Here is an 11,973-nt window from a genome sequence, read left to right as displayed (position 1 = left end):
CTGAAATTGTTCTTAACCTGAGGTACCACTTTAGCTAATGGGGCCTCCCACTGCTGCTGCTGCTGCCACGCAATTTCTGTTCTCAACCCAAGGTACTATTTCTGGGTTAGCAGAGTCTGTAACCTGAAGCGTCTGTAAACCGAGGTAGCACTGTAGTGGCTGCTATTGGTATCTGTAATAGAGATAGCCAGGAGAGAAAGGAGAGAAAGACTTCAGTGAGCAAGAAAGGGATGTAGAAAATATAAGTTGTGATGTGAGGACACAATCCATCCTAAATTAAGTGCTTTTAAATACCATTGTTTTCAATGAAAATATAAGCATGCATTTAACTTTCCCCCACTGAAATCAGTGAGACTTTAAAGCTGCAGTCCTGACTCCTGTGGAAGCTCACTCAAGACTGAGTCCCATATAACTCAGTGGGATGGATTGCAGATGGATGGATTGCAGTGTTATTTTTATAGAAAAAGAGGTGCCAGAACTCACTATGGATACCTCCCTTGTTTTCTTATTATGGCAACGGCGCTCACCTAAGAGGTACCAGAGCTGAGTTCTGGCGAGCTCCAGCTGAAAAAAGCCCTGATGGATTGTATCCTGAATATCCTTGTCTTTCTAGAAATCCTAGAGAATTTATCTGGCAGCAATGTGACCGCTCAGTCCTCTCTACTCTGGATTTTACTCTCCATATTTCACAGAATGCAGTGAAGCTGAATGATTCAGGACAGATAAGGTCAGGTACTTCTTCATGCTGCACAGACTTATATTATGGAACTTGCTTCCACAGGAGGCTGTAATGGCCATGAACTCTGATGGCTTTGAAAGAGGATTGGACTAATTCATGGAGGGGAAGGCTATCAATGACTTCAAACCCCAATGGCATCTGGGAGAATAGGTCACTGTGAGTTGGGCCACTGGCCTGATCAAGGAGGCTCTTCTTAAGCTATGTTCTTAAACATAGTGACTCTCAACAGAAAACATGGTTTTCTAGTTTGTTTGTTGTTAACAATACGAACCCGCTAGGGTTTCTAACTGACCAGCAAAAAATCCAGCCTGGTCTGTTCTAGTTGCTGCATAACTGTAGCTTGTTCTGCAGAAATCAGCAGGCAAAAGTTGCATGGTGCAATGGGAGCAGGGGGGCAGTAAAATAGTTGGCAACTTTAAAAACAACCATGGAAAGCTTGCATTTCATTTGGGAATGAGCAGAGATTATCCCAAATTCCAAGTTCAATACCCACAAACTCTTCTTTTTCAAGGCAAACAGATTTACCTAGATAATTCATCAGGCAAAACATGCAGCCAATGAACATCCCTATAATTATACTATCATTTATCAAAGATTTTCCCCTTCATGTTCAGCCCTCAATTATAGTTCATTCTTCATTTCTGAGGCAGACACCACTAACAGCTAAGCATGTTAAAACTCAAAACAGAATCATCCATCACTTTTGTTCTTAAGCCATTCAACGTGTATTTGACAAGATGATCATGAGTGATGTTGGTGTTTTCTTTCCTGAAGCTGATAAGAGATTGGCAACAACTTTACAGAGCACACTGCCCAATGAACCAGGCTGTCAGATGATGAGATAAGCTAAGATGCTGCATCTTACAGAGCTCATGCATGTATACAGTGACAGCCAATGTTACCAGTTGCAAGGGAACAAATAGCTCTGGTGGAATATAGGTATTGTTCATTCAAACCTAACCAGCCGATATTGAACAGTTCAAACAGTTTGTCACCATCTACTCTGATCCACTTTTCTATATGATATGTGTAAGTTTGCTTTTGCCTGGATAGCTTTTTAAATCTGAAGTATTACTAAGCATTTATGTCTTTCGAAAGGCTATGATATGCAAGATAAGATTTGCAAGGCGTAATATACATTCATGTTCTTTGCAGGAAAATCAGTTAATTCAAATAATGTTTTAGTGCTCTGGTGCTTCCCATCAAAATGACAACTTCCATTCTGCTCTGCTCTACAGCTTCAAACCCTTTTGTGGTTGCTAATACCCAGTAATGATGAGGCCTCTATCAAATGGAAGAGTTGGAACCTGCCTGGAACTGAGGTGAGTCCATTTGGGCCTTGTACAATGGTTGTGGAATGAAATCTTTCTCTAGACACCTTGAGTGTTGAATGTCTTTTCACAGTATTTGCAACCGCTTCTGCCAGGAATGCTTGGTCCTCACAAAGTATTGGTCAAACTCCTCACATCTCTCCATTTCCATTCTTCTGCTCCCTCTCTCGAGCCAGCATGAAGAGAGCAGATGAGTTCCCTGTCCCTGGTCCTAATGCTGCCCCTTCCTCTGAAAAGCCACTCCTGAAAATCAAAGGAGGGGAACTGTCCAGAACCAGGCTATGCAGGCAACTCACCTGCTTGTACCACAAAAACATAGTTTTCTTCTCAATCCAGAATCATTCATGCTCAGCCTCAACATGCTGCTTTCAGTCTAGAGCTCTGAAAATGACTTGCAAGAAGTAAACATACATAAGATGGAACTATATCGATCTCCCATTGAAAATGGCAGCCTGTGGCTGAAGTGGCTGTGCACGAAGCCTAATTTGATTTGAATTGAGGTAGGTGTGAATCAGTCTTTTTTCCTGGCCCCAGGACCCCACCCTGCTGTGTGGACTAAAAGCAGACAACTAATGGCACCAGTTGCTTTAGTTCCTGTGCAAAGCAGAATCACTGTCTATGTATGCAAAGCCGACCACATGGGGACTGTGGAGCAGAAAAGGCAGCTCACTGTGGGAAGACTATAAATTCTGTAATAACAGGGCCTTCCTCCTGGGCTTGGCCATCTATCATGTAAATATTTTAGAGTCTGAGTTCATCTCCTGGCTAGAGAGATTTTCTGGCTGCTGTCCCAAACTGACGCAATGCTCTCCATGACTGGGACATTTATTACATGTGCTGCATTAGGCACTCAGTGCATGTAGCAGTAATCAGACCTGGAAGGGGAGGGGGGAAGTTTAGGAATATATGTATTTTGATGCTGTTCTACTCTGTACAACCTATGACATCATCTGAAGAAGGCCACACTCCGTATATCCTTCTCCTCTCCCTTCCCTTGCTCTTCCTCCTTCCTCCCCCTTTCCCTTCCCTCTCAACTGTTATAAGAAAAAACTGCTCCTTTCCCCCTTATGCTAGCAGTTTGTCAAACTGTCTTGCCTTTATCTCATCTTACACACGCTTTGCAAATAAGCACGGGGTGATTGATGCGCTGCTAACTTCTTTTTTAAAAAGAAGAAGTTGGGCTAAATAAAGCAGCCCTCCCAAAAACCAGTGCTTTGTGGAAATGTAAGGGGAAACCCATCCATCGCTCTGTGCAGTGTCTTAAAAAGTCTTATCTCAGCAAAGAGAGCACAGGGCGGGGGGGGGGGGGGGGAGAGAAGAGCCTTTTCCAGATAAACAAAAAAAGACCTCCAAAGTTCCCTTCTCTCGCACCACTCCCACCTCTTTAACCTGAGTGAGCGCCCCAAAGGAATTCACAAAAGCATCTGTGACCCCCTCGGCCCTTTGTAAAAGTGTGCATCCCCTCAAAAGATCACGCCAGGGGAAATCTTGCCTGCTTAATTGCGCCCAAATGTTGCCACCACGGCTATTACAGAAACCTGTTAAAAGTTTACTGCTGGCCTGTGCTGATGGTGAACAGTAAATCAACAGATGAATGCGAAACGTGTCATATTGACTCATGTGGGAGCAGACAATAGAGGCTGAACTTTCTACATTATTATTACTGCTTTCCTTCTGCAGAGATTAAGGAGTGGCTCTGCAATTTGTCATGCACAAGGAGGATGGAGATAATGAAGTGGGGGCTTAGGCAGGCAGACCTGGGATGTTAACAAATGCTAGCAGGTCTGAGTGACAACTCAGCAGCAAACAGAGCTTCTCTCTCTTTGTTTTACAGTTATACTACAAAGGCTGTGTTCAGGCAGTGCTTTATTCCCTCTTCCTGGCATTTCTGTACCTGTTAATTTTCACATTTTATGTGATCTTTCTCATGATGTAAAATCCAGTTCTGGAAATCTAGTGGAAACTAGTGGCAGTTTAGTGCCCCTTTCCACTGTTAGTTGTTTGGAGAGAAAAATTGTTTGCAACCCTGGAAATCCAGAATACTGGGGGCACGTTTGCTTATGTAACAAATTTTGGGGCTATAGTTTGGCATACCTCCTAGTGAACCATGGAGGAACAGAACTGTGCATGTCCAGAAAAGGCGAGGGAGTTTGTTGTTGCATCACACCAAACCACTAACATGAGTGAAAAGCTACAGTTCCACAATGCAATAGGTACTGCAATGCAAAAGGAACCAGTGAAATTAATGCAATAAACCAGGGGTGGCCAACTCCCAAGAGACTGTGATCTACTCACAGAGTTAAAGACTAGCAGTGATCTATCCCCTTTTTTGGGGTTCAGGTTAAACTTGTTTTACGAAGGAGGAAGGCCCATTTTGGGGGGGTTCGGGTCAAAGTTGTTGAGTTTTTCAGGGAGCTTTTTTGCTGAGTTATTTTTTAGGGGACCCACAATTCAGCTTCTTTGGGGGGAGCCAATGATCTACCAGTGATCTACTGCAGATGTCCAGTGATCTACCGGTAGATCACGATCTATCTGTTGGACATGCCTGCAATAAACCTCACATCTGAATGCAGCCAAAGTTAAAGCAGTCTCCCCTTCCCCAGGTTTATCTACTCAGTTTCTCCCTCTGTGGAATCCCCTGGATTTGATATTAAGCTCTTTAAATACCTCTGCTGTGTCGGATAGGAAGACACTGTGGCCTTTGTATGCCTTTCAGCATTAAAAAGAACACTCTGCATTATTGTAGTAAAGTGGGAGAATGGTAAGATATGGCTGATCACATATTCTCCATGTATACTAGGTACAGTGGATGTTCTCACTCTATCGTGCGGGCATCTCAGTTTGCAAGCGCCAAGACCCAGCCGTCAAAACAGCCAACAATCAGCTGATTGTCAGCACTTGCAGATCATAGCACAGCCTACGTCAAAGGCACAGCATGTAAGAAATCAGGTGGAGGCCAGGTAGGCGTGGTTGAAATGGCGTGGTGGGCCAGATGGGGAGGCATGCCTGGAATGCAGACTCCCCACCACTGAATTAAGCCCCTAGACATGTGATGCACTCAGTGCTGAGAGTTAGTTCACAGTGATTCCTTTGTCTTTCCTTAAGAAATGTTGTGAGTCTGTCAAGCATTCCAGATGGCAGACAAACAAAACGTACGACACGAGATATCCAACGGAACTCACTTAAAAGGAAACAACCCAAACAGTTCATAAAACAGCTGGAAGCCAGTTCATTTATAGGCAACTTTTATGGTTATAAAAGATCATCTGTTGGGACAAACTTTCTTAAGATGACGAACTTCACACGAAAATGCTGATAAATTTTCAGGGAGATGGCACCCTCTAAAAATCCGCAGAGTGGAGACATGGGGAACCAACCTTAAAATTAGGAAGGTGAGAAACTGGGAGAAACCAAAATGGGCAAATTGACCTAGCTGGGACTGAGTGTGTGTAAGGAGCAGCGGCTCCCTTCTTACCTAGAGTGCAGGGCCAAGGAAGGGACAGGGACTTGTTCTCCAGCTGCTGCTGCCTGTGCTGCTACTCACAGCTGGTGAGGGACAAAATAAAAATAAGTGAAAGGAGAGCTTATCCTCATAAGAGGATAACATGTAAGCCAGCCAAGACAGATCTATCCCCTCCCCAAATACCTTTCTTTAAAAGGGTCATATTCATTGGGGAGAGCAGATTTGGTCTTTATTAGTATTATTTCCTTTAAGCTCCTGAAAAAGCAAACTTGAAAGCCAACTGAATTGTGCCAGTACATTCAAATGGCAGAATGTCTGTTTCCTTTTCATTTGCAATTTGGAGTGGCCACTGAGGATGTGCTGGGCGCAGGGTGGGGTGGGGTGGGGAGAATTATTGGATGTGTGAAAAATGCTTTTATGCTCATAACCCCCTAAACTCTGCGATTTGCCAGGAATTTCTGGGGTTCCTGCCAATGGCAAAAGAATTCCCACCACCACCACAGAGGACACGACTTACTAGAAAAATATATCTCCTTTCACATTAGCTGAGTATTACAGAAGTTTTAGTTAAATTATATGCATAATTTTCCCTCTTATGGGCAAGCTCTCAGCTGCCTTTTCCCTTTCAAGATGGAATGGTAGAAACTATTCCACATGGCTAATGGAGTATGGAAAAGCACCAGAAGGAAAAGTAGGTGGAGCAATGGATGTGTCACCCTCATGTACAACATTTCAGCCACACAAAATTCAGAGGGTTCTGTGTACACACACACACACACACACACACACACACACACACACACTTCCTTCCAGGCAAGCAAGAGGCATTATGGGAGTTCAAAGACACATTCCACTCAAGCAAAAGCACTTCAGGAGAATATGGAGCAGGGTCAATGTGGGGAATGATTTAGCTTGACTCCTGGGGGCCACATACAGAGAACTGAAGGGCCACATTTGACCTCTGGGGTTCCCTAATCTTGTTTTGTCTAACAGAGGGTGATGTTGTTATTGACAGAATCAATTTGTGATAATGTGTGGGACAAGAGCCCATTGGGAATCCTTAGATCAGAGGTCGGCAACATAAGGCCATGGGCTGGAAGCGGCCCATGAACTGCCCCCGAACCAAGCCACCCGCTCAGCAAGTCCCCGTGCGCTGCACTAAATTGGCACAGCGTGGTGTGGGGACTCTCTTCCGTGGCTCCAGAAATCGCTTCTGCGCATGCCCAGACGCTGAAAATCGCTTCTGCGAGGATCTCTGCGGGAGTGATCTGGCCCATGCCCAGTAAGCCTTGCCGACCCCTGCGTTAGATGAATCCCCAAATACGGCTTTTATTTGTGGTAATGTAAGCAATTCTAGGGTCCCTCAACAGCCATAAAACTTCTTTGTCTAGCAGAAAACTCAGGCCTGTCCTTGCTCAAGATTCCCCCCATTTCCCCCACCATGAACATTATCCAAAGATTAAAGCTTCAGAGCCAAAAATCTCTTCATTCGGTAAGACATATGCCAGCCAATATAAAGCCTTTTGAAATTTCCTTGCTTTCAATAGCAGGCAGTTTAAGAAATGGTTAGCTCTCCAAATGAAATAAATTTGGCGTCAAATAATGCTTACTACTTTGCTGCATTGTGCCTAGTGATGATACTTGTTATATTTCTAGAGCACTTTTTCTGAGTGCTCTTAAGTGATTTATATAATATTATTTCAATGATGCTTTCAAGAAAACATTGTTAGGTAAGCCGGGGCCATTAGTTCCATATTACAGATTGCAGGTGGTAGAGATGGTAGCTTGCCTAAGGTTCCCCTGTTGAGTTCATGCTTGAATTTGAGATATACTCCCAGCAGGACTGCAGTCCTTTCACTGGCTGGAGTGGAAGGAGGCGCCAGGAAAATCACTGTACTGGCTCAGGATCCAGCAGGTCCCAAGCCATTTCACCCCCTCTGCCTGCAGAATGCTCCATTTCAGGGCTTTCTGTGGGTTGTTGTCCACCTGTGTTTTGGGCAGGGAGAATAGGGAGTTCCATGGTAGCAGAATGTTTCTGGTACCACTGGCAGAGGCCAACAGAACTGGGCAGAGGGATACCTCTGCCCAAAGGAAACATCCCCTACATCGCAGAAAGGGGCTTTGGATGGCAGCCTCATTCTCTTAACCATAACACTACACCCAGGGCTTTTTTAAGCTGGAACTCTCCGGAACTGAGTTCTGGCACCTCTTCTTCTAGAAAAATAGCACTGAATCAGCTTCCCTCATGGTATGCTGGTTTTAATATACAGAAAAGGTGTCTACATTTCTCATTTGCTATAAATATTTTATATAACGTGTAGTAAAATGTAATCTTGTCAGAGGCAAACTGAGTGCACGGTATTCAAATCACTCTAAACCAAGACAAACCATTGAAATTTCATATCTTCAGGCATGAACTCACCAGGGAGACCTTCATTGGTTTAAACCACCAGTAAGTAACTTCTGTTTAAATGCATTGCTTGGTCTGTTAGATGTTCCTCAGTCCTTGTGTGACCCTCTGTTCTTAAAGCATTTACACCGGAGCCTCTTCCTTTGACGCTGGAATACTATTGCTGCAATGCCAACATAATGTTGTGTCTTGCTTAGCAAACCTTAAGTTTAAGCTGTAGTCAAACTAAGAAATTTTAAAAGATGGTGACCACTATGTAAAGCAATAGCCAGAACATGTGCAAGCTAACAAGGTGATGTTTTGGAAATGAGAGTGAGCATGCTCAGTGGCCATGGAATACTGGCTGACAGATGGAGGAGAAAAACATGGGAAAACAAGAAAGAAAGAGGAATGGACTGGATATCCTGGAACAGGGTATGGTTTACCAGCTAGAACCCTGAACAGAAGCACTCTACACTATAACAGTCTGTGCAAGTTCCGCTTGTTAATATTACCTTTTAAAGTTAAGTAATCTTTAAAGAAATGTGCCTGTTTTACTGCAGAAGCGCAGTTGGCATCCGTCAGCCTCGGCAGACAACAGGAGAGTGTGCCTTCAGGGGTAAATTCCAAGCCCTGGAGAGTAACAGTAGCTGTAGTGACTGATATGGGAGAGACATGGTTTGTTGCAGCTGGGGCAGATGAAGGCATCCTGTTGTGCTGCTACAGGTGTACCATGGCATTTCTTCTCTCTGTGCTCCTCCCAGCAGTCATTCCTCCTTTGGTCACTGTCTATCTCCAGGCACTGCTGTCGATCGCAAGGGATTCCCATACAGTGGAGTTGATGTTGCCAGACTTCATGTCATGTTTGCAGACACCTTTGTAATACAGAGTTAGTCTGCCAATGGGCCTGGTGCCTGAAGCCAGCTCCCCTTAGAGCACATCCCTGGCAACCCCACGATCTTCCATTCTGTGGACATGGCCAAATCAGCATAGACGTCACTGAGACATTCTGGAAATGTGGGCCTGGGAGAACACATATTTGTTTGAGACTCTGCCCTGGCAATTAACCTAAAATCATAATTTTACCTAACCAAAGAGGAGGAGACATTTTTCCTTTTTATTCATGTCAGTTAGTTCCTCGACTATATATTTTTCAAGAGAAGCATGGGGGGAAGAACAGAATCTGACACGCATTCTTCAGTGGAGAACATTTCTTGGTTTCACATAATTCAGTTACCATATACTATCTTGGAAACCACAATAGCTATAAATAATTTGACCACACTTTCCTCTTGATAGTATCTCTCAACACATGCACATGCCTGGGGAGAGAGAGAGAGAGAGAGAGAGAGAGAGAGAACAAACAGTCAGATATTTGTGAAATGAGATGAGAATATCAGAGTCTTTTGCTTGTGAGGCGCGTGAGGGCTAAACGGTCCCTGCCTAGAGCTTATGCTTTTATGCTCAACGCAGTTTCCTGACAGAGGCTACGGAAGCAAGCACCTCTTTGAAGGCACAAACTACCAAAATGTCACCTGAAGGAAACAAGTAGCACTACTCATCCAGGCAAGGCTTGGGTGGAGTTATTTCAGTCAGCCTTAACGATGCTTTCATGATAAGCACCAGAGAAACTCGCTGAGCACTCCAAATTAGACGAACCTGGTGGTTTTCATGCTAAGCTATATTTGTGTGCTTCAGACGTCTTTGACTAATAAATCACGCTTTTCTAAAAAAAAAAAAGTTGACAGTATACACACACACAGGCAGATAGGAATGGGAAAGAAATTTGTTTGTTCCTGTATTTAGCAACAATTGCAGTGCTTTTTTTCTGGGGGGACGCAGGGGTATGTATACCCCTAAACATTTTGTGAATCTGATGGGAGAAGAAACTATTTTTTTAAAAAGTTTCTTCTCTAGCACGGGGAATCATCAGTTCCGTTGCTACCTCTGATGGCGGCCTTTTGTCCATTTACTGTATTTATTTTTCCCGATTTGAACTATAAAATGGTGATCTTCTCAAGTCAAAATGAGAGTACCCCTAAGCATTTTTTTAAAGAAAAAAGCACTAAACAATTGCATACAATAATGTACGTATTAGGAGAAGTGCGCAAATTTTGCAAATGGATGCAGAAATGGGGCTGGAAACATAATTGGAAAAATGAGGATTTATCTATTCCTACAGGCAGATAAACAATGACACTGTTACATAACTGTGGCAAGCCTTTCTTTTCATACGTGAAGTCTTCCGCTCCTTGTGACAACCAGGCTGCCCTAGTTCAGAGGAGTTCAAAGCACATGACTTTGCATGCAGAAGCAAGCTCTGGTGTGGACAAGCCCATAGGCTGCCTGAAAAACAGTGTGCCCACATTGGTGGCATCTCATTAATGAAGCCCTTGAGAAATTCCAAAGATGTTATCACTTGTTTGATCTGAAGAATGGTTGTTAACTGAGGACAGTCCTCCTCCATCATCCCTTTCAGGGTTATTTCCTACGCTGCAATTTCTTTGTTTGTTCGAAAGCTTCCCGTCTCTTGTAGGCAGAAATTGCCACAATAAAAGGTGTGACCTTGTCTAATTTATCTCTTTCAGTCTCTGGGACTAAAGATGCCTGTAGCCGTTCAAACAATGCAGCCATCCCAACAGCAGTGCCCTTCAAGAGCGCGATCTTGTCTTTCAGTTGCGCTCTTTTGTATGGCACATTGTGTGAGTGCTGTTCAGCTTCTATGACTAGCAGCAGAATTCCCAGACTTGCCTACTCAAAAGTAAGTCCCATCATGGAGGTTCCTGGGGCTTACTCCCAAGTAAGTGTATAGGATCAAGGTCTTAAGGATGGGAACATGCAGCCACTGAGACAGATTAAAAAGTTAAAGAGCAAGGCCAGAGGAACCATCATATTTTCCGTCAAAATATTTAGGGGGAAATGTTGAGTTGCTGAAGCAGAAGCACCCGCTTTGAGAAAGAAGGTTTGGCTCATGCACAACAAATGAACAAAATCCACGTGTTTATTGCACAATGTAACTTAACATCTGGAAATGTGGTAAGACAGAAGGGAAAGTGATTCCATGCACAGCCAATGTACTGCCTGTTGCAGAATCCTGCCTTGGACAGCCAGCTCACCTAGGAAGAGAATGATGAGGGGTTTTAAAATATATTTTTAAGGCACATCCAGTTCTTTCTCATTTCTGCAGCACACCTGATGCCAAAAGGACATTCAGTGTTTGAAGTACGAAAGAGCGGGCGAAGGAAGTGGGAAGGTTTCGTTTCAAATTAGGGCAGACTTATAAGCTGAGTATGCACGTTACATTTAAAGCACAGTCATGCCCCAAGGAATCCTGGGAACTATAGTTTTTTTAAGGGTGGTGGGAGTTGTTAGCATACCGCTATTCCCCTCACAGAGCTATGATTCCCAGAGTGGTTTAACAACCAAACCCTTTCCACGAGGAACTGAGAATTGAAGCTCTGGGAAGGGAATAGGTGTCTCCTCTCAGAACGCTAAACAAATGACAGCTCCCAGAATTCTTTGAGGGAAGCCATGATGTGACGGAAAAGTTTGTTTTGCTGGACAGGTTGGGTCCCCAAGTGTTTTCTTTTTCTCTGCCAGCAAACAGTTAATGAATTGGCCAGGGTTCCAAGAGAGGGGGTCGAAAAGGAGAGGATTTGGAGAGACAGTTTTTTAGGTTGGAATAGTGGTTGGGACTGAGGTAGGGAGATAGGTTAGGAGTCAGGTTGGGAGATAGGGAGTGAGAGGAGAGAGAGTAATAAGGCAGGAATTAACTGGGAGACTGGGGCTGAGCCAGAAGAAGTAGAATCTGGAAAGATATAGTCTACTTAGGTCTCATTCCAGTCAGGAGGGGAGAGATTCTTCTACAAAAAGAGAAGACTCCCAAACCAGTTAAGAGGGGTGTGGAGATCCCTTGGGTCTGTTACTTGGAGTACCTCAGGAGTAGGGTTGTCTAAGGGATGTGTAACTGACAGGAAGTACCACCTTGTTTAAGAACCAAAGTATTAAACGGCAACAGCTGTGCAACAACTGAGAAAGAACTGAAGTGAAA

The 11,973-nt window shown here is 43.9% G+C and overlaps 2 long non-coding RNA genes across 8 annotated transcripts in view; one reads left to right on the top strand and one right to left on the bottom strand.

Annotated features, from left to right (window-relative positions):
• Positions 1-503: 503 nt before the first annotated feature.
• The window catches only part of LOC310713740, a 37,004-nt gene continuing 25,534 nt past the window's right edge, over positions 504-11,973 (top strand). The window contains exons 1-4 of one of the 7 annotated variants that reach the window (XR_014529443.1): positions 510-727; positions 1,978-2,061; positions 2,448-2,570; positions 10,511-10,683. This is a non-coding gene — a long non-coding RNA (uncharacterized lncRNA). Of the gene's footprint in view, positions 728-1,894; positions 2,062-2,406; positions 2,571-10,510; positions 10,684-11,973 lie in introns of all 7 variants that reach the window. The other 6 variants (XR_014529441.1, XR_014529442.1, XR_014529444.1 and 3 more) reach the window with 6 other exon arrangements.
• The window catches only part of LOC310713741, a 49,327-nt gene continuing 46,554 nt past the window's right edge, over positions 9,201-11,973 (bottom strand). The window contains exon 3 of the long non-coding RNA XR_014529446.1: positions 9,201-9,244. This is a non-coding gene — a long non-coding RNA (uncharacterized lncRNA). The remainder of the gene's footprint in view (positions 9,245-11,973) is intronic.

The sequence above is a fragment of the Podarcis liolepis genome (assembly GCF_965112155.1).
Source record: "Podarcis liolepis genome assembly, chromosome: 8".
In the NCBI taxonomy this organism is placed as follows: domain Eukaryota; kingdom Metazoa; phylum Chordata; class Lepidosauria; order Squamata; family Lacertidae; genus Podarcis; species Podarcis liolepis.
Note: the sequence above shows the minus strand (reverse complement) of the source record. Positions and strands in the feature narration are given on the sequence as shown.